The 26572-nt window shown below is 39.8% G+C and overlaps 1 protein-coding gene across 8 annotated transcripts in view; it reads right to left on the minus strand.

Annotated features, from left to right (window-relative positions):
* The window catches only part of EPS8 (EGFR pathway substrate 8, signaling adaptor), a 132932-nt gene that overhangs the window by 83241 nt on the left and 23119 nt on the right, over positions 1-26572 (minus strand). For 4 of the 8 annotated variants that reach the window (XM_072040290.1, XM_027462101.3, XM_027462369.3 and 1 more), the window contains exon 2: positions 11106-11164. The exons of 2 other annotated variants lie outside the window; for them this stretch is intronic. The gene's annotated coding sequence lies outside the window, so the exon portion shown is untranslated. Of the gene's footprint in view, positions 1-531; positions 663-11105; positions 11165-13148; positions 13236-26572 lie in introns of those variants that run through there. 2 more of the 8 variants (XM_005017083.6, XM_027462341.3) reach the window with 2 other exon arrangements.

Raw genomic sequence — 26572 nt, forward strand, 5'->3', positions numbered from 1 at the left:
AGTTGAGCACAATTTTCTCTGATCCTGTAGCAATGTTCTTGCTGTCTTCTTTGGCAATTCAGTGGCATGAGAAGAAGTCAATGGTTGGCAGCTTTATCAAATTAACTCCAGTGTTTCCTCCACTGCAAACAGTGAGGGTACAGTACACGAAACAGCACTCAAAGTTCAGTTCCAAAGGAAAACTTTAAAAACAAACAAAAACCACTATAATATTCAGCTTTCTCAGGGTGAAAATGACCTAGCCAAACATGGCATGACTACAGCTAGGTGGACGCAGACATAATCCTGTCTCTACAGTGCACAAAATGAGTACAAAGTGTTTCTATAAATACTGGAAAGAGTTTCTATTATTGTACTACAGCAAAATACAGACTGAACGAGGTGTCATAAGTTAGCTTGGACTTAGACCTTTTGTATTGCTCAAGAATGCATTGATAAGCACTTCAACCATTTCCAGTTAGAGAAATAATAAAAAAAAAAAAGCTTACCAGAGAAACAAAAGTGACAACAGTACCTTAAGAGCAAACATACCTGGATCCACTGAACTCTATTTCCTGCTCTGGGACAAGGAGCCCCTTCCTTGTCACTATGGGATGGGCAGCTGTTTTCTTCCTACTTTTGAGTCCCTGATCTTCCTAAATGAGGTAGCTGGGAGCCAGCACGGGCGAGCTGCCAGCCTGCAACAATCAGCTGAGCCCTGACTCACCGCCAATCCCTGCCCCGCTGCCAGAAGCATCCGGTCCTCAGCACCAGATTTAGGAAGCCCGGATAGGTACAAAGCTGTTTGCCTTGCAGGCATTGCAAGGTTTCAGATGACAGCATGAGAGAAATAAGTGTTTTGTTTGTTTGTTTCACTCAGCTCAAATTAAAAATGCAGATAGCAGGTGACAAAGGGTGTTGGCTGAGTACTGCCGTAGGGATGGGTGAAAAGCAGCAGGGGAAAGTCAACAAGACCTGTAATTAAACCACAAAGAAATTCTTGGTCTCAACGTCATCTTAGTCACTGCCATGGACACAGCAAAATGAAAATGAGCACACAGCTCACTAAGCTACTGTCCAGATTGGTCATAAATATTTATCAAGATCCACTGGAAAGGAAGGGAAGAGAGAAAAATACCTGAGGTCTTGTGTTGAGAGACCAGATGCTGCGTCAAGCACAGAACACCTATACCCCTCACACTCTACCTGCACTCTTTGTTCTGGGGAGAGGAAAGGTGTTTTAAGGTACCTTTTCCTCCTTCCTTTCTCTACGGGAGACATGAAGCTGGCCATGACCTTGTGGTGTATATCCCAATTCCTTAATGGAGGATTTGCGTGCTGCAGCGAGCACAGTAACACCCACATAAAAGAATGAATGAGGGACAGCAACTGTGCAGAGTCACTGTAGGGACAGGGCCTGGACAGTGTCTCACGCTCATCCAAACCCACGCTATGATTCTTCCCAAAGGGTCTATCTTCTTTCCTTCCCCAGTTCCAGGAAGCCTGTGGCCTACAGCCCCATACACCCTCTTAAAAAGAGCTCCTCTCCCCTTGTAAATTCATGGCTATCTTCAGTGCCCATTGACGGACTTAAATCCTAAATAAAGATTACAGCTGAAACCAGTGACTTCACTAAGCCAACACAAAAATATTTGAATGATCTGTTAGGCTAGATAAAAATCCCTCAGAGAAAAGACTCTGCACCTTCCTACTTCCCTGTCAGTACCACAGATGCTTAACTTGCTCCCAGCTGAAACAAAGGTCAAGTGTCAGATGGGCCACGGACACAGCTGAACAAGAGTGCAGGCATCACTTCAAGTCTTCCAGACCAAAGGCAACACCACTCAGTTCCACCTTAGAGATATCCCAGTTCCACTTGTACACATCACCCCTATGAAAGGGTATCCTCACTGCTATTAAAAAAAAAAAAAAAAAAAAGCTTTATCTTAACAAGGATGTCTTATTCCTCCCTCCTCAGCACTGGATTCGCTATGGACCCTCACTAATTCATACCTGTCTCATTTTCCCAGCCTGTAAAAAAAGCAGGAACATTCCTGCTTGTTCTCACCACAGGCTGACATTAGAGCTCCTCTGTCAATGGTTAAAACGATTTGGGGTAAAATTCAGTATGGAAACATCCTTTTAGTTTAGTGCAGCATTCAAAACAAGTAGTTCTTCATCATTCAAAAACAAATTCAGCTTGATTACAAATGATATAAGCACTACTAAAAACACTACATACAGGTCAGAAGTTCTCTCCTTCAATGCAAAACTCAAAAAAATTATCTACTGTAAGATCTCCTTGGAAGTCTACACACTGCCACCACATACTACACCACACACTACACACTGACTTTGCTTCTAACATCTTTCAGTGTATAGCAAATGTTCTTCATTACTTTTTCACCAAAAAAAAATAAAAAAATAAAAATCCGAATACCTATAAAGGAAATCCTTAGGATTGAGGTTGTATACTCACAACTCACATTTTCATTATCTGAGAGGAAACAGATTCTGAAGTTCTACAAAATAAAACCAATGTTAATGTTTTAAGTTCCCCCAAAGTCATCTTTTACAAGACACTTCATTTCCAATAGGTTATAAATGGTCAAAGGGCTAAGAGTCTGATATTTATCAATAATGTATGACACGTAGTCATTTTTTGTAACATACTTTGACTAACGATAATTGATACCAAAATAGCAAATAATACATTCTTTCATAGCTAATGATACATTCTTTCAGAGCTCCACCTCAAATAAAAATATTTTAAACACACAGTCAGGTATTACTGACACTCAAGATGCTGCTTGACTTCTTCCCTAAATGACAAATAACTTTGCATAGCAGCAAAGAGGTGTCGTCTTCTTACGAGTTAGGTATTGCGTGAAGTTCCTCACTGAGTTTTCCAAGGGCGTTAACCAAGAATTCCTTCACTTAATAAGTAAACGTTTACCTTGTTTCTATTCATTGCATTATAATCTTACAGGGATGAATGTCACTGTAAAAGGGGAGAAGAAAATCAAAGTTCGGCTGCTCACAGTAGCAGTGTTAGTTTAACTCAAGGAATCATGAATTTAGTATTAACAAAACATGAAATCACTGCATATTTCAATGTAAAGAACTTAGTTTACAAAGCAAATATAAAATATAAAGAGGTCTTTTCAAAACCTCTAAGGCCGAGGTCAATTTTATTATGTTGTGATATCACAAATTACAAGGACTTTTAAAAGGCAAACCCAATGCCTTTTTTTTTAAAAAAAAAAAAAAAAGTGCAACTCCTAAAAATAAAGAAACCCCTCCCTCCACAAAAAAATGGTAGTTTAAATTTTCAAAAAATTGTAGTTTACATTTTCAAAGCAGAACAGAATGCGGAATTCCTCGTGAAATGAATACAATGTACAGGACTACTTTGTCTAGACTGCTTTGAAAAATCCCAGTGCACACATGTAGGAAACCTCTCGATAATGTAAACCAAGCACATGAAATCACTAACATGTACTGTGCTGGCATCCCTTAGCATTTCAACAGCATCTATTAAACACCTACCAAACTCATCAAAGGGATTTTCTAAAGAGATTTTTTGTAAGCACCAGGGGCATAAGCTTCCTATGTACACCACAAAGTTCATCTCACAATTTCTATCAACAGCACACAGTCACGCTGTTATGTCAACAGCGAACATGGCATTTAACACCCACATATGGAGCAATTTGGAGCACCAAGTGACAGGTTGTGCATGTCCTGGAAGTAACAGGAAGACAGGACACGTGCACTCAAAACTGAGTTATGCCCGGTCACCCAGGTTCTAGGTATAAAGGCAGTAGGCTAAAGGGCTGGTTAAAAGAGGCTTGTGAACTACTGACCTCACCTGAGAAATTTTGAGGAAAATCCCAGAGCAGACAGCAGATGTTCAAACCAAAGGTGAAGTGTCAGAACAGCAACAGATTCAAGAACTCCTCCCACTTGCAACAACCCCAATCAAACCCCATCTTCAAAATAAATTATAAACAGTGCCTGCAAGGTTTGGCTGATTTTCCTGGTTCAATAATGAAGAGTTTCTTTGCCAACAAAGAGTGGAAATGAGCCCAGGGAAGAGAGAACAGAGAAAGTGATACCCCTCGCCACACACACACCCACAGATGGAGTACACAGAAGTGCAGAAAGAAGAAACAAATCAGAGGGAGGGAACAGGGGAACTTGACTGTGGCTTACAGCTGCTTGAGTAATTTTATTTTCCATACCAATAACAAGTTAAACATTTTCAGATAAACATGCTTTTTAAAGTAATGGAGAAAAATCTTTACGACTGATTTTTTTTTCTAGTTTTTCAAATAATAGAATCCATTAAGCAATGAACTATTTTAAAATAAGACGTTATGTTTCTAACTGGTCACACAATAGAAAGGTGTTCTGTTTTTAAGACGATGTAAGAATAATAATTAAGTAGAAAGAGTTCTGATATGAATTTCTTTGGGCCTCTTCTCAAAACATGAATAAGATGAAGCAATTTAACACCTGTAGGAGAATATTGTTTTTTTAAGCATACAGAAAATATCAGTAAGAACTATATGAAAAAATCTTACACACAAGAAGGAAAGTCAATGACATTATTTAAGTGAGAAAAACTACGGGATAAGAAATGACAGAATGAGATCACTTTTGCAACACACAACCATAACAACTTGAGTGTTTGATTTACTTGCTTTAATATTTTGCATCTGCTAGCAGTCAATACTTCATGATTGACCACATAACGAAGCAGGTGATCCTTGTGACCTTTGCTAAGAACATCAGAGAGTCCCTTCCTAACCCTGCTGAGGGATCAGCATGAAAACCAAAGAATGACACCCTCCCTGTTGAAAAACTGAAATCTTTGACTGGTGCTTACAGAGGAGCATTATAAAACTGCAGGTGTACGAACACCTTGCCAGTATCCTGAACTTTAGTCTTCCTTTTCTTGGAAGGAATTTGTGTTTCCTTATCTGCTATAGTTTTCTGCATTTTGTCTCTGTTAATTATTAGCTTTAACCAGCTGCACATCCATCCAAACAGGCAGGTGCCAAAGCTCATGGATTCCTGAGGCACTCTCAGGAACACGTAATCCTACTCAACACAATTCGAGCCTATCAGTGAGATGTCAGCTGTATCAGATCCCTATTTATCAACATATAAGCCTACAGAGAAAGTAGCCATCAGCCCTCCCTTGCCTGAAATGCATTGTGGCTACAGAAGACAAAGCACAGACAGCACTGTGTTACACACTGTATGTCGCACAGCTGCTGTATGGTAGCAAGGGCTCTCAATTGAGCTATGGAAAGGACGCCGACAGGGATGAAATTGGATGGGTATTAGGAGCTTGGTAATGAACATGATGCCTTGCCACACTCCCAGTTTCAAACAGGGCAGCATTTGCCACAGAAGCCAGAATTGCAGGTTTGCTTTGACCTAACCATAGTGCAACAGAGGAGTTAGATTTAAATTATGCCAGCAGGAAAGTGGCTATTCTGAAATAATCCGTGAAATCACAGAGTGTGATTCAGCCCTCCATGCCTGTCTTTCTGACTAGTACATGTCTCTGAATAAGAGACTGCAAGGAGGGGAGCAGCAGCAAGTGGCACAATGCCAGCCTAGACAAGCGTTTCCCACTCCAAGGGTTCCTCTCCTTACAAGAGAACAGCAGGTAATTCCTCAGGCAGCTGCCTGGTTACTTAACACATATTGCCCACACAATACAAGAAACCAGGTTAGCTACAGAGGAAACAGACATTGGTTTCTTGTCTCAAAAAAAAAAAAAAAAAAAAAAATCCAACAACCTACACACACCATTACAAGCATATATGGCTGTAGGTCAATACTGAGTTAATTTGGTGAAGCGGTAATCTGCAACAACTGCCCTGAAAACCCAAAATTGTCATCCCACACTAAAAAAAAAAAACAAAAACTGGAAGATGGTGTTCTCCTTTCATATTACCCAGTGAAATCTCACATTGTGCAACTTCATCACAGCAGTGTTTGAAAAGATGAATATAAATTGGTTTGATGTATGTTTGGTAATGAAGTATTCAAAATTAAATACAAACAACTGTAACCTCTAGCTCATTGCTCTTTGTAATCCTGTATTTAACACTAGATGACTGAATGCTATTTGGTTACACAGGGCACTGTACGGAGCTTTCAGGGAAAAAACTGTGAATAAATATCAGAAAGCAGCTTTTAAAAACTTTTCCCTCTAAAGAAATCTTCCCAAACTCAGTACAAAGCACTAAGAAGCTCTGCATGACTTACAGAAAGTCATTTCAACTCACTCACCAAAAGGATTGTCAAAGGAAAAAATAAAGTTAACTCTCCTAGGAAATTCATTTATAGCCTAGGCTGCATTAAACAGAAATCCTGTAGGTAAAGAAACTGGCAACAATTATAGCAAATATAGCAAAAACAATTATAGCAAATACTCTGAGTTTTACATCTTCTATTTGTCAACTGATCTTTCATCTAGAGTTTCAAAATAAATAAAATTGAAAAAAAATCCACCTCCAGAAGGCACCAAGAAGTATTTCAGATTCTGCTGCAGTATCTACAATATAAATTGAGGCACCGTAATAAAGCCTTCATTGTTTTATCTACTAAGACTGTACTACTTGACAAGTGGGTTTCTAGCAATTTCAACATTTTGCTATCTATCACATCTTTATTGGATCAGCCATTACAGTTTTGAACCTTCATCAAGTATTGCAGCAATTAACAGAGGTTACAGAACTCGTAAGTTCACACTGAACCTTACCCTGTTCACAGCTCCACATTTCCAGGAATAAAGTAGCCCTGTACACCTGATAAAAAATAAACCAGGTACTAGGACATTACTTGCAACTCCTCGTGGACAATACCAAGCAAAAGAAACTGAATATTTTATTCAGCACTAATGATGCTGGCTCATGCTACTAATTCATCATAAAAATTACACATTCAGTCAGTCACAGGTATTAACAGAAACACATTATTCATCTAGTTCTAAGTGAGAAACTACAGATAACACAAGACTACACAAAGATAACAGACCGATCAGCATTTCTGTTTAAAATTTATCATGGTGCTGAAGTACTGTTGTTCGGATTTTTTGTTTCTTTTGTTTGGTTGGTTTTTGTTGTTTATTTGTTTGTTTAGGAAATATTTGCAAAAGTACGAGGAAAAGAACCTGTTTAAAACAAACGCAAAAGAAAGACACTTCATCCTATTTGTCAGTACAGTCTAGAAAAGATATTGAGCATTTCATTCCTTACACAGCTCTGCTACCTCTCCAACTCTGTGGGCCTGGCATACCCTGCCAATGCCTTTCAATGCTCCTCATGTTCGCTCCCACATTTGCAAGCAGGAAGGGGAAGTTTTCCCCTCTGCTCTCCTGCCAATTCCCTCTGTTCAGGCCCAACTTGTGAAGTTCGAAAAACTCAAATCAGAAGCCAGCACACTCCACGACAGCACTGCTGCACTCCTTAGCCAGCCCCAGCCATTTGGTTATGAAGGCTTTTCTGAGCTACTTCCGCTCAACAGCTATGTGGAAGGACACCTATTTGTCCAAGGGCTTGCAGATAAAGGTTTTTCACTTGCTGAGTGGTGCACAACTTTTAGCCTTTACTAGATTAAATGACGAAGGACTGAATGCTTGCTCTTTGCCTGCAGCTAATTTACAGATACTGCGTGTTTATAATCCAAAGTCGAAGCAGGCATTCAAATGAGTACCAGATCTTAATAACCATATTTTAACACTACTAAGGATTATAAAAGAAGATAACAAGGTATTGTCAGCTCTAAAGCAATTACATTCCCCAGCTAAGGTCTCTGATTAAACACATGCAGGAAAAACAATACACTTCAAGGGGAAAAAAAGAGCATGTATTGACTCCTTCTGCCAGCCATATTTTCTTAACATAAGCCAACATCAATCAATCTCTTCACTCAATGTGCAATTCGCACCATCTCCATGTGGAACACATTAATGAATTGCTATTAAAAAAAAAAAAAAAATCATCTGTATTTATCAGGTGCACAGCAATAACGGGTTCTGGTATATACAGTACTATTTTCTATATATTGAAGAAAAACTACAACATTCTTCTCTGTTCACACAAGAATAGGCACTTCATTTCAAAGATACTGTGCTAGCATCAAGTGACAATTGCAAGCTTACAAAGCCAATCTGGGTGTTTTTTTGTTTCAATGTTTTGTTTTATCCCTTCTCTGTACTTCTGCCAGAATTGAATTTAGTGTTAATTAAAGTGCTGATTTGGCACTTATGCTAAGGATGCAGTGGTGAGGCAGCTGTGCTGTTGTCCAGTGATGCTCAGAGACCACAATGGTAAAACAGAGAACAAGAAGCTTGTACCAGAGCCTCCTGAGCTGCTGAAGAAACATGTGTGGACTTAAACCACTGCGTGAAGCCTCCCATAAGTGTGGGACTGTCCGCAGACAACATTTACCTGACTGATAAAAGGTACCCTTTGCAGCTAGAGACCAGCCAGAGCCCTGAGACTAGAAATAACATACGATCCTTCTATTATGAAATAGGAGATTTTTCAGTAGCAGAAGAGGCTGTGCTGTTTTGACCCTGCAAAGAAGGCTGTCCCTTCTAAAATGAAACGATATGATAAAAATTACATGCTTTGCTAAAAATTTAGTATTTTGTGGTGAGTAAAATTCGGTTGGTAAGAAATGCTTTTCCACAGATCTATGCACATACCCCAGCACAAGTACAGTCCTCCCACTATAGTCTTGATGAGGAAGAAACTGGAGAGAAGGAAAACATCAGAAGCTACCTGCAGGTAAGACCAGAAGGCTGCAGTCCAAGAATCAGCTGGGTTTCATACCCACTATGCAACTTACTAAGACCTTTATTAAGCACCAAAGCCCTTGCATTAAGTTAGGAGAACAATGAATGCAGACAGTGAGTGGCCATTTGTTGTTTTCAAACATTGCCATAAATGCATTGTGCAACGCAGCCTTAGCAGATACACTCCCCCCTCCTCTAGGTACAAACAAAACTAAGAAATGATGCACATGTGCTGAGGCAAAAAAGGAAGCATTGACTCCTTTTGCTGATTTGAATAAGCCACATCTCTTTAGCTCATCCGAAAGGGTTGTTAGACATTGGAACGGACTGCCCAGGAAAGTGGTGGAGTCACCATCCCTGGAGGTCTTTAAAAGACATTTAGATGTAGAGCTTAGGGATATGGTTTAGTGGAGGACTGTTAGTGTTACGTCAGAGGTTGGACTCGATGATCTCGAGGTCTCTTCCAACCTAGAAATTCTGTGATCCCTCTGAAGAACACTGACCTACCCCAATGCTACAAACAAGTAAGGAAGAGCTGGCGATAGAAGTTCATCAAAGTGTCAGGAAAAAAAAAAAAAAAAAAAAAAAAAAAAAAAAAAGCAGCCAGCAGCACTGCATATGGTTTCTAGAAAGCTAACCATGGTTCATCTCCCTATTAGTTTATACAACCTACTTCTGAACACCTATCCGTACGTCAGCACAAAAATACTACTTGCAGCCACTTAGCTCTCCTCTCCCCAGGCTTCAGCATAGCACAACAGAAAATAGAAACTGAAAGGGTATCCCAGAGCCCATCCCAGGACACTTCACTTTCTCTCCCTCAATCCCCCTCCTTTTTGGCAAACAACACCTAGATACTGCCCTGTTGTTACCAGGTCTCCTGATAATGTGAAATTCACACTTTAAAGAGCCCACTGACAGATGGATTCAATTTAAACCATGACTATGAACAGCTGCTGCTGATCACAGGCTTGTAAAGTGAACCCATTCATCACAAAGTATTTCAAAAGAATGAACTGAAATGGAACAAATGAATTCAAAGAAGTAGGGGAGGTGCAGCATTAGCCTTGGAGAATACATCAGTTGGTAAGAAAACATGAACATGGTACTGCTATTAATGTATTCCTGTGAATGCTGGCTCCACTCTATTAGTGGCATTCTCCAGATTCTCAGAATGCCAGGTGAGAATCTCAAATAATGTATTAGAAGATATAATTAAATATCTCCTCACTGAGGGAAGTTTTTAACTAAGTGAGCCACTGAAAGGAGCTGACAGTGTGTTTAAATTGTGCTGGTGGAAGCCTGAAGATGACAAGCTTCAAAACACTGCAGGAGGGAGAGGAGGTCACCTCCCCAGGTGCTCTCAACTAGCATGAAGTCCTGTCGGGTCTGCATGGGGCCATATGCTCTGCCTTCCTCGGCTCTGCTTTGAGTACTAGGAGAGGCCTTACTGTTTTTGCAAAGTCTTCATCTTCATCTGTGATCCTCTGCTACTGCTTCAGTCAAGATACAAGACAACCTTCATAGCATTTAGCCTCACAGGTGAAACCACCAAGCATGATTCTTCCTATTAAAGAGATGGGGAGCTGACACAGAACTGAATAATTCACACTTCACTTTTTTTTTTTTTTCTTTTAATTCAGGAAATATGCAGCACAATTAGATACTTTAACTTCACTGTGTTTGTCATGGCCTCCGGATCATCCCCAGTGACTCAGTTTTTCTTAAGCGCTTCCTAGAAATTATGTACAGCGCAACTTTGCCAACTTTGGGAACACAGGCAATGCACAGGGAAGGAAATTCTCCGAGAGCTGCCTCAGGTGGGAATTCATTCCTATCAGCTCCACTGGGTTTTCTAGTGGGGGAAAATGTATAGGTCAGAGAAGCAGGAATGTATTTGGGTGAAAAAAAAAAATGCTTGTTATTTTCAGCCTAGCAGCAATGCTTGAAATCAATCAAAACTTGATCAGAACTTGAAATCAACCAAAATTTCCAGGACCTTCTTGAAGGCATTTCTTTACCTACAAGTAATATTCATAACACTTTCAAATAACTGTACCCTCAAACTATACTTGTAACAGTGAGACTTCACTGAAATTGAAGTACACACACAAATTGAAAGTACACACACCTCACGTAAAATACTCCTACATGTATTCTAATTTGCACTTTTGTATTAGAATGCAGTTAGCTTAGATTTATATACTAATGAAAAATAATTATATATTTTGAACTGCAGTGAATTTCATATTTGGTTTTAGTATTTATTGATAAAAGGAAGTTAAGAAGAAACAATACTTACATGCAGGCAATTCCTAGTTCTTTTTCTCTCTCAGTACAGAAAATGTAATCTTTGCAACACTAGGGGAAAAAAAATAAAACCACCATTCAGATAAATAGCATTTCCCTCTTTCCTTCTGCAGAGCACCCTTGTTAGCATACTCCCATCCCTGCTAGCCTTCCTCATGCCCAGGTAATGAAGCTTGGTATCACCAGCTTGCGCAAGCAGGGCGTCTCAGCTGGCCTGCAACTCCCTGTCCACGTCCATGCACACCTCCCTGCCATCACCCAGCCCCTGCTAGTAATGGAAGTAACACAATGCACTGGATATGAGCACTGGGTGAAGATCATGTCAACGCCTAGCTCTACAACAACAGCTTTGTTTCTTGACTCATCCTGGGGAGCAGGAGGACCGCTGCCTGAACACATGCTCTGGTGCCGCGTGACGAGCAGCTTGTTTCACACAGGATAAGTAAGTCAGGCGCACGCTCACCCTCAGGCCCTCCATGAAGGCTGCTCATTGCCACAGGAACCTCTCAAAACATGGGCAGGCACCAGCCCTGAGAGCTGCCTTCCTCAGGGAGCAAGGATGAAGGGTGCTTCCCTGCCTGCGCCCCATGGGGGGCTTGCTTGCTTGCTTTTGTTTTGATGTAATTGGATCTCATTGCTAATTTAATTTTCATCAGCTCAGCATGCACGCCCAATGCAGAGAACGGACAGGGTTACACATTAAACAAAAACATCTTTTTTACAGCCCCTGTTACAAGGGATGGGAAGAACCAGCCCATATGCAACCTCACCTTGCCACATGGCTGGGCAAATGTCACACGCTTACACATACCTACCAACACCTCACCTTCCCTATGTACTAGAAATAGCTGCTGGAAAGTAAACACCACACCTGTGAGCAAAACCCAAACCTGTTTAACTACCATTTCTTCCTTCTCCTCAACCCCCCTCCTGCTGCTCCTGTTCTTCACATCCACTTTCCCTCCCCGGGAGCTTAATGGCTCTGGATAGGTTAAGAAAGTCTGACCTAGAAGGTAAAAATAACTGTTAACTCAGCAGAAACGAAAAGTGGAGTATCTCTTCTCTCCCTGAGCCTATAAGGAACAAACCAAAACCTTTCCCCAAGTCACCGCAGGAAAGAGATTATGATTGTTTCTAAACCTTTTCAGCCACAAAGCAGGAGATGAAACACTGTAATGACAAGTTGTCAACACCCTGCAAGCAGCGGGTCTCTCACTTGTGATAACAATCCTTCACCTGCAGCAGGGCACACGGGAGGCAGCACCTGCACCACAGGCAAGGATAGCATATGCAATGCCCACGTTTCCCTATTTCTCCAAAAGCAAATCCCCCCCATGAACAGCCAGGTCTTGAATGTCTTAATGGGAGAAAGCCTTCCCTACCTTTAGGATGTAAAAGAGAGAGTAAACGTGTTTTGAAACACAGGATCAGAAGAAGAAGAAAAAAAAAAAGAACAAAAATAACCACACACATAAGAGTTCTTAGGAATATTTTTTAAAATGCAAAATAAAGGTAATTGGAGCAGTTAAGAGGAGGTTAAATCTCACTCCCATCAGGAATTATGTTCTATTCTGCTGTGATAAAGCATTCAGAAATACTGAACTAGCTTCAGCAATTCCATGGAGCCAAGCAAAACATATGCTAACAAAAGTGTTTTGATTTGTTCAAATCAACTGCTTAAGCTAATATTTTTGTAACATTTCAAAGTATTCATTGATAGCTGACCATTCCTGACTTACAGGCTTGAGGGGTTTGGTGTTTCAGCACCTCAACAACAACCAGCACCTGTGCTGAACTAAGGCAGGAGGTTCATCTACCTGATTCTTCAATAATTGTATTAGCCAATCACCTTGATTTAATACAGCTGACACAAAAGGATGCATAAAGAAAAAGCTTTATGAATACAAAAACATGATCAATAAAAAAAAAGTTTTGAGAAATTTCTGAGAAAATTCTAGTTACAGATAAAGATTACAACTGAGGGGGGTTTAAAGCAGAAAGCAAAACAGCCTAACCCAAACTGCAGGACACTCACCACGTACGCTGCAGCTGAAGCTCTAGGCCCACAGCATTACTACTGCTCTCAGGGAAGAAAGAAACTACATTTGAACTCACACACATTTCTAAAGTGCAGTCACAGGCAACCCTATTTATAGCACCCAGTGATTTACGTCACGGTGTAATCACTACTTGACGTGATAAGCAGGCGTTGGCTGACTCGATCTTTATTTGTGCAATGAGTTTTCAACGTACCTCCCTGATGATCTTGGTCTTCAAAAGACATAACCTCACACAGAGATGCTTTCCCACCCCTGCCATAGGGAAGCAAAGATTTTTGCTTCTCCATTCAAGCCAGCATTCAGGCTTGGAAAACAGACTGGGATCACAGACGTGACAGCCAGCAGCTACTCATGATCATGGGACCTTCCTTACCAAAACACAGACATGCTTCCACTGAGCTGCACAAGAATAATTTTATCTACTTGAAAGGATTGGGCTTCTGTAAAACTCATGGTCTCATATTTCTAATAGTTGAAAATAGTTACTGGTGAAAAGAAAGTGCATCTACCCAAGTGACAGCAGTTTTAAATAAAAGCACCACTTCAATTGCTATCTTGCTTCCTGTATTTCTATGCACCCAGAAAATCAATTGCAACAATTTTAAGAACTTTTCCCTTAAAGGTTGCCAGAGTTACAGCTGAGGTTGTTGTATTATTTAAGCTCTGGCATTCAGAGTTCTGGAGCAGTATCAAGCAAGTGTGTACACCTTAAGTGGTTCCCAAGACAGCAGCTGTTATGCTTGCATTGAAGCAGGAGGAACAGCAGTAATGAGTGAGGTGAACCTAAGGGCACGTATCTTGTAACTTGCAAAAATACAATGGCTACTTTACAATAGCACAAAATCTGTTTTTCCAAACTTTCCGTTAATTAAAACATACTGGTTTTAGCCTGGTTTAATAAACTAGTGGACCTTGAAATAATATAATTGAGTTCCTTGTTCTGTCTCTGCCTCCTCTAGCATAAAGCCAGAATTACACTGATGATTTTTCAGGCCAAAGTCATTTTCAAGTTAATCAAGTTAGCACATACATCTCAGTCCAGCACCAACCTCCAGGCTTTTGTCCAAATATTCCAAGGAGCACTCATAACAACATAGTAAAAATCTGAAGGACTTGGACAAGAGCCCATGGTATATTTCCCTCTCTGTGCCCATCCTTACCAGGAACTTCTATCTTCTGAAAAAGATGACTTTAAACTTCTGCCTAAAGCACCAATCCTCAAATCTGATACTCATATGGAGATTTAGTATCTGATGCTGTGCTGTATCGTACTGATACTTTAAAAGGACTCTATCCACGTACAGAGCATCTACTTCACCCCAGGTTTCTCAGAGATGTTTGAGTCATTAGCAATAGCTAAGGGCACAAACGTTGTTTTTAATAGTGAACGTGTGTTTTGCAGACCAGGCTGCATCTGATTAATAATTCCTTGGTGCAACACTACAGGGAAGACAGCAGTCAGCCCAGCATGACAGTGTCTTAAATAAAGCAGGGTGTTACAAGGTGCAAGGCAGCACTCCACACATTTGCTGTCAAAGAATCACAGCATTTCAGCTGCTGGAAGAAGCAGATTGCCATTGTTTTATGAAGAAAAAGAAAATCACAGATGGGAGAAACCGACTGGAAACCACCTTCCCCTCAAAAAGAAATTGCCAGCTATTATCTTTTGCAGAGAGGGTACATGTAGTATTGAACTGAAGACAGGATCACGCTTCAAAGGTCAAAACAAGTATAGTCTTTTCTTTACAAAACATCTTCAAAAGGAAGCTGGGGATGAAGTTTGTCTGTGCACAGCCACACAGAGATTTACATAGGAAAAAAACCCAACCCACACACTTACATAAAAGGCTTTGGAGAGTTTCATTTTCTATTCAGCTGGATAGGGAGTGAACAAGCTCACTCACACACTCATTTTTAATCATCCTCATGCTGACAGTAGCCAGTTACTACTTCTGTTATCAGAGCCCCACAGCTTGTATTTTCAGGCTATGAAGTGCTAAGGCACAGGGTATGAAATCTCCTCTGATTAAAAAGGTACTGTGATACTGCCTAGCATGACACACCAACTGCTACAGATTCAAAGTCTGGCCTCAATCAGGATGTTACTCATTTCATGGAGGGAGAGGAAAAAGTAATAATCCATAAACATACAAACAAAGCGTAAGGATTTCCTAAGATTAGCTAGTAGTCTGGCTCAGTCTCATTTTCTCTCAGCTCATCAGTTCCCTCCCGGGAACAAACAAGGAAGAAAGGCAAGTCTTTGCATCCAGAAACTCACAATTTGCTAAAAGGCGACAGTTATTAAAGAGACAGAAAGCTGCACTTAGGTGCAACTCGCCAGTGACCACTTGTGCAAACGCCGCATGCCGGGGACTCACACTGCAGCCTCAGAGGTGCCGCCCCTGCCGCTGCCCACTCAGTGTGAGTGGCTGAGGTCTTTCCAGAGGCACTAAGACAGCTGCCCAAAAGGACAAATCACTGGAAAAATAGAAGGGAAACAGGTTCAGCTTAGCCATTCCGCTGTGCATTATGCAATCAATTGGACTTGCTAAGCACTGACCTCTTAAAAATGTGGTTTCCCATTGCTGCGTGAGTGAGAGAAGTACATCTCCACTGGAGTTCATCCACTGCTTTCAAACACAGGAACTTTCTAAACACAAGTAGTATCAAAAAGAAATCTTCCATACAGCAAACAGAAACTTCACAGTCAAGATGCCCAGACAACCTCCACGCTAAATTCTACTGTCAAACACAGTTTGAGGATGGATCTCACCAGGCACCAGCAGCCACCTTGGACCCTATGGGAGGCAGATGGCACAAAATGTGTTGGGACTGAGGAGAAAAAAAAGTCGAAAAACTCCCCACAAACCAGTGGGGCAGGAGCCCCTGGGGTGCTTAGGAACAGAGAATTAAGGAAAGGAAGAATAATGCGAAAGCCAAGGCAAGAGGCAGAGGAAGGAGAAGAGAGCAAACACTAGGTTTTTACTTAAAAATTTATTTTTAGAGGTGACAGTTATGATACTCCCATTTTCTCCACAAATTTATGCTACCCCTCAATACTGAATCTGGCATTCAACATTTCAGATGCATTTAGTTCTTTTCTACTTCATTTCTTTGGTCACATCCAACACTTTCTTCCAACAAGTTGTACGTACAAGTTGCTTCTTGCTTCATAGCTGCACCATCCCAAAGGCTGAGCAGTCTTTCACATTTTACCAAACCTGTGGTTATTTGCAGTTGTATTTTCTTATGAGTTACTCTCTTTCGAAGATTATTATGATATTATTCCAATTCTATGACAGATCCCATACCCTCCTCGCTTACGGGGCCAATTCTGCACTGGTGTTTTCCATTTTAAAGTAAATCCAATTGAAAGTAATTAAAATGTAGAAATCGATTTGATATAGCAACAGAGAATGCAGAATTAGGAAGAAGCTGCAGCAAGTCAATCCAGTGACAGGGCAGGCGGCAACAGGTCAATTCAGTCAATCTGAATTGATCCAACAGTTCCATATTAACATATAAAATAGCATATTCAACCAGCTTATATACTGAACTTTATCAAGCTGCTTACTAACATACAGCAAGAGTTTACCTGGTAATCACCTAATTCTGTTAAAAATTTAAAATTTTAGTGTTTCAAGGAAAGCTAGGCAATTCATAACTCGGTGAACCTGCTCAACATACTTCAAATCAAGTTGAAGTTTGACATCAGCCTAATTTGAAGAAATGACGACACACTGGCACAACACAGTGAGGCAGCACAGACTGCCCTCCATCATTACATCATTTCATAGAATCATAGAATATCCTGAGTTGGAAGGGACCCTTAAGGATCATCAAGTCCAACTCTTGACACCGCACAGGTCTACCCAAAAGTTCAGACCATGTGACTAAGTGCACAGTCCAATCTCTTCTTAAATTCAGACAGGCTCGGTGCAGTGACCACTTCCCTGGGGAGCCTGTTCCAGTGTGCAACCACCCTCTCTGTGAAGAACCCCCTCCTGATGTCAAGCCTAAATTTCCCCTGCCTCAGCTTAACCCCGTTCCCGCGGGTCCTGTCACTGGTGTTAATGGAGAAAAGGTCTCCTGCCTCTCGACACCCCCTTAAGAGGAAGTTGTAGACTGCGATGAGGTCTCCCCTCAGCCTCCTCTTCTCCAGGCTGAACAGGCCCAGTGCCCTCAGCCGTTCCTCGTACGTCTTCCCCTCCAGGCCTTTCACCATCTTCGTAGCCCTCCTCTGGACACTCTCCAACAGTTTCATGTCCTTAATTTAATTAGTTTCATGTCCTTCATTTCCCAGCACTAGCCTGGGCCTTTCCCAGCTCACCGGCCTCGTGCAAGACCCTCAACCTCTCTATGAGCATTTTCTCCCTAGCAAAACACGGATAACGGTGACAGCCCTCTAAATAAAATATGAGGGCAGGTGATGAGGAGAAGTCTAAGAGCCAGGTACTGTTACTAGCACATTCGGTGCCTACCAATACCCTTGGTCGGTGTGAGAGGGCTGACGGTAGTTTCCAAAGAATCAAGACTAAGCTTTGAAAAACACCATACGTACCAAAACAGCCTCAGCAGCAATCACTGTGAGACCTTTATGTGGGGGCCTCTGTATTTCATACGGGCAAGGGGACAGACTCAGCCTCTTGAGGATACAGCCAAGAGGCAAAGGTTACCTCTAAGCCAAACAAGCTCATCTACACATCTCTGAGACATAGGAATAGACTTGACAGTATGCATACATATATATATATATACACACACACACACGACACACCAACACAAAGTACACCTTTTTTTTTTTTTTTTTTTCAAATAGTTATTTTTGATCTCAGTAACTTCCTACTCAGAATTCAATTCTTCTGAGCAGTTTGGAAGAACTAGAGAACTCTGCTAAGAAAAGGAAGTTCCATAAAAATACTATATGCATTGTTTCAAAGCTCCTTATCTCAAAAATTTGTGACAGGTTTTGAGATTCTCATTTGAAAGTCAATAAAAGACAGTAAAGGAAAAAATGGATTTCAGTGGGGATTCTCCAAGTTCCACCTTGCTAATGTTATTTTGCTCTTCGCAGCCCTGGACATGAGCACAGTTAATGAATAATGACTGTGCAAACAAAATATCAGATAATGATGGGGGGATGGAAGGATGAAATAATTGTGTGGGTGGTTCAGATTGGACTTGCCATCAATTGGAAAAATTGATGCTCCCTTAATTATAAGAAAAAGGCTTTGCTAGAAGAGATAAGACTGACATGACAATCAAAACATTATACTCTTTGGATTTAAATGTAGGGAAATGCAAAGTTTATGAGTTTTGTTTGTTTGTTTTTAAATATAGCTCTTTATCAAAAATTACATCCAGATGTGTGTGTAAAACTTCACCTCACTTCAAAGCTGTTACAGCAGAGATTTGTTCAGATAGCATATGCGCTTGCTTTTTTCACTCTCTGGGAATATTGCTTACTACAAGTAGTACTGCTTACTACAAGTTATATGACATCTTTCATTTCCCTTCTAGTAAGAGCTCAAGTCAGTAGGAGTTACGGCCACTTGAAGAATCAGTTCAATAACCTATCAACATCACTCAAGACCCCCCACTAATTGGCTCCACTGAATATATTATCAAAAGAGGGCACTAGAGATTTCTCACTGTTTGATTAAGGCTGCACTGCACACTTCTTTCCCCACTCTCACTCAATTCCAGCAGTGCATGCCAAATTCTCACACGTGAGAAATAGTTAATATAAGCACATGAAATGCATTGTCCTCTATACTCCTTTAGATAGCAAGCCGAAGTAGCTTAGTAATACTCGTGTTAAAATAAATAAATAAATAAATAAACATTATACAAAAGTTAAAAGGACATCTTACCGCAAAACTTGCATGCAATTCCTTAACTACCTGATAAAGAAAAATCCCTCGCAATAGATGTTTTACTGCTACTCTATACTTCCACAGCTTTTTTCCAGTAATGAGTCATAAGACATTTACATGATCACTTCTACAATGAGATATAAACATTTCTTTAATAGTGCTATTTTATAAACAGTGTTTACTCTCCTACAATTTATAGTCACCATTTCTGAGCATTTCTCATCAGCAGGTCTCAAATAGTGTTTAGAGGATTTAATTGTGTTGTTCATCTGAATCCGTAAATGTGACTTACAAAGTGAAAGCACAATTATATCAGGCAGAATTCATCCAGGAAACAGGAACTGTGACACTTAATCTTGCAACATAACCAAGAGATAATTTAAAGTAAGGTATCTACAAAGAATAGTGTCTGTGCCAAGACACTGTTTGTATTGGTTTTGCAAAGAGGGGACAGAATGTTCTCCTCCAAAGAACCACAAAATAAACTTCCTGAACCAATGCGAGCTTTATTTTTGCTTGTATTTAATCCAAGTAAGCATGGCCTAGCCAGATCTGCTTCATGAATTCATGAAAGAAAACAATTCAATTAATTTGGCGTTGCCTCATCCTAAGAGAGCACAGACGTACTCCTAAAAGTGAGGAGAACTGGCTACCTGAACAGATCTGGACCACAGCTGCTTTGTGAAAACAGCAATAGCCTGGAAGGTTTTTGTTGTTCTTGTTGTTGTTTTTTCCAACTGTTACTATTATTTTTTTAAACCATTTCTCCATAGCATTCTGAATGGCTGTAATCCATTCATTCCTTTTTTTCATTCCATTCTCTTGATGAATCCTAGAACAGTTTGAGAAAGCGGAGATAAGATGTGCAGCATGCTGACATTCCACAGGTAAAAGAACTTGAAGCAATCAAATATTTGTTAATTTTTATTGCTATAGTGGTTTGTACCTAAGTCCTCCTTAAGACTTGGGTATTTAAAGATGTCAGACACTTGTTAAAAGATTATACTTAACAACAGCATTTCAAAACTGCTCCACAATCCCACAGAGAAGAGTCATCCTAAAGGGAACAATAAATTCCCCCCCAAACCATGAACGAGATATCAGGGAGAGGTGGTGATTTTACAAGAAAGATGGAAGCCCTGATAGAAGGGCAACAGAGCTACAAGTAATATCTCATGCTACTTATATTAATACAGTTTCCTAAATCTGAGTCAGATTTCTAAAAATCGTCCATCTGCAGAGGTTCCGAAGTGTTACAGTTTTGCTTTTTTGTTTTTTGTTTTTTTTTTTTTTTTTTTTTTAATTATCATTTTTACTGCTCTTTGAATTCTTTTATCTTCCCTGGTTTTGGCTGTACAATAATGACAGACTTGGATTATTATCTCAGTGATAAACAGTTTTAGTGACTGTTTACTTGTCTACTCTTGCCTTTTTCTCAGCTTCAACTTCTTGCAGGGTGAACAATGAAATCTGTTTTATTTTTAGGTTTCTCCTGCCACAATGTTTAGGTTTCGAGCCATGCAAGTATCAGGTGTAATCATTTCAAAAGCAATAATTGCCATTTTTATTCTATTTTCAAATGGTTAAAAAAAAAACAACAAAACACATATATTAGTCTCAGGTTTTAAAAAAGTTATTTTCATACATCCAACTTGTGTCTACTTATAAATTCAAGTGTGTAAAAGTTAACTAGCACATATATTCATATACAGAACCCCAGTTTTCCTAACTGAAAGGCACATCTCAGTAGCATTTTTAAATTATCCTCTTTTAAGTTTAAGTAAAGAAAGATTAATATTAGAAGATTCACACTGTCAATATCCAGTTAGTCTTAAATTTCAACAGACCCAGGATTTCTTGCTAATACTACAATAGACATTTGTCTTTAAATACATGCATACAGTAAACAAACAATACTGAGAGAAGCATATTTTTCAGGAAGATTTTCCCCCTGTACTCGGCTCTGGTGAGGCCGCACCTCGAGTACTGTGTTCAGTTTTGGGCCCCTCGCTACAAGAAGGACATCGAGGTGCTTGAGCGGGTCCAAAGAAGGGCGACGAAGCTGGTGAGGGGCCTGGAGAGCAAGTCCTACGAGGAGCGGCTGAGGGAGCTGGGCTTGTTCAGCCTGGAGAAGAGGAGGCTCAGGGGCGACCTTATCGCTCTCTACAGATACCTTAAAGGAGGCTGTAGAGAGGTGGGGGTTGGCCTGTTCTCCCACGTGCCTGGTGACAGGACGAGGGGGAATGGGCTAAAGTTGCGTCAGGGGAGTTTTAGGTTAGATGTTAGGAAGAGCTTCTTTACTGAAAGGGTTGTTAGGCACTGGAACAGGCTGCCCAGGGAGGTGGTGGAGTCACCATCCCTGGAAGTCTTCAAAAGACGTTTAGATGTAGAGCTTAGGGATATGGTTTAGTGGGGACTGTTAGTGTTAGGTCAGAGGTTGGACTCGATGATCTTGAGGTTTCTTCCAACCTAGAAATTCTGTGATTCTGTGATTCTGTGATTAATAGTATTTGAATAATCTACAGACTTTAAAAGGATGTGCATATAGGATATCACAGTGGGAAACATACACAAGGATGACAGTAGCTTGAGCACAAATTCTCTTCCTGCTCCTGCAAAGAGATTATACAATTGTGAACGCTCTTAAAAACCGCATCAACTCTCAGATCTTTGGCAAGGACTGATGCAGCTTAAAAGATGTGTGGGAGGTATTACATGTGATTTTGGAAGAAGTACTAAGAAATATAATTTTCTTTCTTTTTTTCAAGAGGAGAGGGAAGGGGGAGGAGAAAGGTTGCTCTGAGGGGTGTTCAGAGCACAGCACTCAGTGCTCCATTCCCAGACTTAACACATTCAATGTGACTTAGAGAGCATTTCACCTACTTGTTTCTAGGCATTTCCTTGTGGCAAGAATACCTATCATATCCCCATTTCACCATGAAGAGAGTTTACATTCTCCTGCGCTACCTAAAACCATTATTTTCCTTTCATCCTACCTCTGGCTTCTGAGGGGACAATGTTTCCTACAGGTGCTACAGCAGAAACTCGAGTGGGAAGAGTAATTTTGCTAGTTCTTCTTGATGGCCTTTTTTGTTCAATTTTATCACATTTCATGGAAACAGGGAAACAAAAAGGATACGCATGACTGCAGAAAAACAGAATATCCATCCTTTGCATACCTCAGCACTAGAGCCTACCAGAACACCTGCTGTCCTCTAAAGCAAAGACAGTGTAGCCCTCTTGTACAATGAGAGCTGAAACAACTGAGGCTATTGTCCCACTGTATCCTAAAAAGTCAGGTTCCTTCAGTTCTTTTTAGAAAGGCCTTACACAAACAAAGAAACTTATTTAGAAAACTTGCTAATCTTGTCTTGTGTAAATTTATTATTATAGTTCACTTGTCTTTTGAGACCTCTAGAGATACAAAGAAAGGATCTATGATATAATTTTATGAAAAACTAAATAGAATCTCTTCACAAGAAGGATGGAGAAGCAGCATGAAGGAGCAGTCAGTAACAAGACAGTTAAGAAGAAAACTAATAGAAGAACAGTGAATTGCTACAGACTTGTTCTAGGCTGTATAAATTTAAAACTAGGCACTTAGCAGACCTTCCTGGCGTTACAACTCTGTGAAATTACATCATCAGAAAGATCTTGATTTTTTCCGGTATATCAAGGAAAGGACAAAAGTCATACAGCCTTTTGAAATCACTTCTACAAGTAAAATGCCACAGGTTTCCTCATCAATACACCCATGGACTTTTACCACACTATGGCCACTACAGCAATAAAAGTTATTTTAAGTACAGACTGTTGTAATAAATCAGTTTCAGTGCCAATAATTTTATCTTTGTAGCTGAGGAGTGGGGTGAGGGTTCCCCATCATGATGTAATTTGAGGCTGGCTCCAACCTATATCAAAACTTGGATTCGTGAAACTTTTATCTCAAGAGAAGATAGAGCCCACTACAAACATGACCTCTGAAACACCTAAAACTTTTATCAAACTTTTTTCCACACTCAAGCATGTCAATTCATATTGTTTATACTCCATAAAACCAGACACTCACCATCAGTACATGCTATCTTTCCTCTAGGAATCACGTACAGACACATTATCAGAACAGTTGGATGCCAAGATTTTTGGTTCAGTTCTCCATTTTTTTTTTCAAATACTATTTCTTAGCTATGCCTTTAAACTTCTCCCTGATTAGCATCACTGTTCTAAGAGCTTATCTAGTCTTCTGGGATCAAAGCACTGTACCGTAAGTGACATTTTCCAGTCCCTTCTGATATTACCCATCAACGTAATAAAACCTCCACTCTAATTCAAAGCAACCTGTTATGCAACTCAACACCAAATGATCATTTTTCTTCTCTTTCATCGCTGGTACTGACCACATGCTTTGAACTCATTATTATCTTTTGTATGACCTATACTTTATGAATTACTGGCTTATCAGAATTTAATGTTGTTTGCTATACCCTGTTACAAGTTAAATCATCCTAGAACAAAAAATAAATCAATGCAACTATGAAAAGCAATGTTTGTAATAGCTTTTATTAGTCCAGTAGTGCAGTTGAAATAATGTATAAGCCAGCTTTTAGGACAACTATCACATCTAATAAAAATGCAACACATTCTTTTGTCAAAAGAAGACTCGGGAATCTGAAGTCTGACTAGTCTGCAACAAGGACAAGGTAGCAATTTTCTTAGGGACACTCTATTCATTTAGAAGAAAACACTTTGATTCCAATAGAGCATAACTACTAATTCCTTCCTATAAGAAACATATTCATGCTTTAAAACGCATTTTTGTAATACTTATTGCTATCACTTTATTACTAGTGTTCTTAGTTCTTATTGCACTATGAATCACCACGAGCAACCCAGTCTGGAGCAGCACTCCGGATGTGCTAGAGATCTGAGTATTTTGGGAGGCATGTATTTCTGGAGACCTTGGGCTAAATAGTCTTCTCAGATCATACAAAAGAATAAGAAATACAGTGGTTCCTTTTTTATAAGACAAGGTCCCCTAGCTCCATTTCATGTAGGGCATGTAGATACCACCAATGGTCAAGAACTCAGAAGGAGCCCTACAACAGACTACGGTAAACTAACATTCCTTTAATCAATTTTTACCTAACTACTCCCAAGCCTGAGCTAGCAAACAGCTTTCTAAAAGGTCCCACTTCTTAAAAAAAAAAAAAAAAAAAAAAAAAAAAAAAAGAGAGAAGTGCAAAACCCCCCACTTACCTCTTACAAATGTTTCTTTGCTAATGTTTCTTTTATTGAAGCATACTAAAGGTAATGGTTTCAGTAATGTCTTGCAATACTGTTCTTCTACAAGGGTATACAAAAAGGATATCCTTATGTTTAAACATTTAAAGTGTCACCTTCCAACTTTTCTAAGCATCTCTCTTCCTCTATTTTATAATTCAGGAACAAGAGGGTTTATCCTTGATATGGTCATTGCTTCTTTCTGACCTTCATATATTATCTTGTCTGTGTTTTTATTTGTCTCACTACTAAGACTCTGATCCTGCAGTGGTGGTATATTTAAGTACAAAAGTCTAATTAGCATTCATATTAGGCCAAGAGCAGGATTTACACCACAAAGAAAATAAACAAAAACAAACATCCCAGACTAACTGATCATGCATAAAAACAAACACACACAAAGCACAACTTCCATGCAAGCTGGAAAAAAAAAATCTACCACACTTACGTGGAGGCTTTTCTACAGCTCTAACAAACCCTCTGCCTACCCCTTCTATCTCCAAACTATTTTTGCTGGTTAGAATAACCAACCACACAGCTAGACCAATTCAGAGCCGCACAGCCAGTATAAAGACAGTAAAGATCTACATGATCAAAAGGAGTCTTTTTTGCATCCCATGCTGAAGCAAAACTAAAAAATTAGACAAAAGCTAGCCCATCAAGTTGAGGATGCCTAAAATTTTGTCTTGCCAATTATCAGCAAGCTGTTTTAATTCTGTTTATTTTTCTTGACTGCAAAAAGTCATATACTAGCACTACCAACGCTTAACACACTCCAGCATAAGAACCCCTCTGAACAAACAGTTCCTAATCTTTTATTTCCCCACTTTAATCTTACGACCAGAATTCCAGTGGGAGCACAGAAAAATAAAAGCAGAAATTCACTCTAACCATTTGAAATAACACACATCAACTCATTATTTTATGCATTCAAACGTACTGTCAGACTTGCAATTTTAGCCATAAAATATAATGTTCACAGTTCTGAATAAAAAAAAAAAAAGTACAAAAAAAATAAAGAAAAATATAGCTGAAACACTGTTCACTGGAGGAAGACTGAAGTTATACCAAAACTTTGCACTGGGCATTAAATTTGAGGCCATAATACAAAACTAAAATTGGAGGTTATAACGGAAAGGCTGACAACATGGGCACCACAAAATGCATCTCATACGTATATATTACTCAGCTTGGAACAAAAGCAGAACATTTTTTTCTGTGCACAGAGCAGGTTTAGTGCAAACCCAAGAAGCTCCCAGGCACAACCATTTTTATTTTTTTCTCTTCTTCACCATCTCTCCTCCCTTTCACAGAACAGAAACCCGGCAATATATCACATGGAACAGAGCGACCCTACAGCCTCAGGACCTGCAGAGGACAACAAAAATGACTTAAACTGAAGCTGTCTATTTGGCTGCAAGGAATCCCAATGTTTCTGTTAGGAGAAGAAGGAACACAGATCATCTGAAGAGAGTGAAGGCTGTGACCAAGCCAGCAAGGGCCCAATTTTAAATTCTCACTAAATACACTGGTTTGCCTGTCAATAAAGAATGCCTGTGTATGTTGGAATTGTAATTGGAAGTTAACAACATCATTCTAATTTCTTAAATAGCCTAATAAAACCTGTTCAGTACCCAACAAAAGCAAAGAGTGACAGGGTGCTCAGCAAACTTCTGAACCTCTGTTATGGCAAGACATATTAAAACAAAGACAGATAGAAATGTTACTAATTCACCTCAGAAGTCTCATTTCTTTGGAACATTACCAAAAAAAAAAAAAAAAAAAAAGAGTCCTGATTAACCCTACTAATCAAAGCAACATTGAGCAGCCTAACTGGAGGCCAACATTTGGCAGCTGTTTGCAGGAGATGGGATGAAGTGTGAACATTCAGAAGTCCCTCCAGTAAGTCAGGTAACACACTGTTATTTCCATAGCTGAAGCAGCATTGTTTATCTGTACCTCCAAAACAATTTGTGCACAGAATTTAAGAACAGATCCTGGGTGTGACCACAGCCTCTCTCCCTCTGCTTGCCAGGAATAAAGACTGATTTAAAAAAAAAAAAAAAAAAAAAAAAAAAGAGGGATGCAGAGGGGAGACACACATGGAAAAGGAGGAGGAGAAACTTTTTGATGCCTCAGGGTCTTACTCTGAAGGAAAATGTATCATTTCACAGGAAGCTGAAAACACTGTCACCAATGTAGTGTCATACCACAAGAAAACCAAACATGAACCAGCTACTTCA

The sequence above is a fragment of the Anas platyrhynchos genome, chromosome 1, assembly GCF_047663525.1.
Source record: "Anas platyrhynchos isolate ZD024472 breed Pekin duck chromosome 1, IASCAAS_PekinDuck_T2T, whole genome shotgun sequence".
Classification (NCBI taxonomy): Eukaryota; Metazoa; Chordata; class Aves; order Anseriformes; family Anatidae; genus Anas; species Anas platyrhynchos.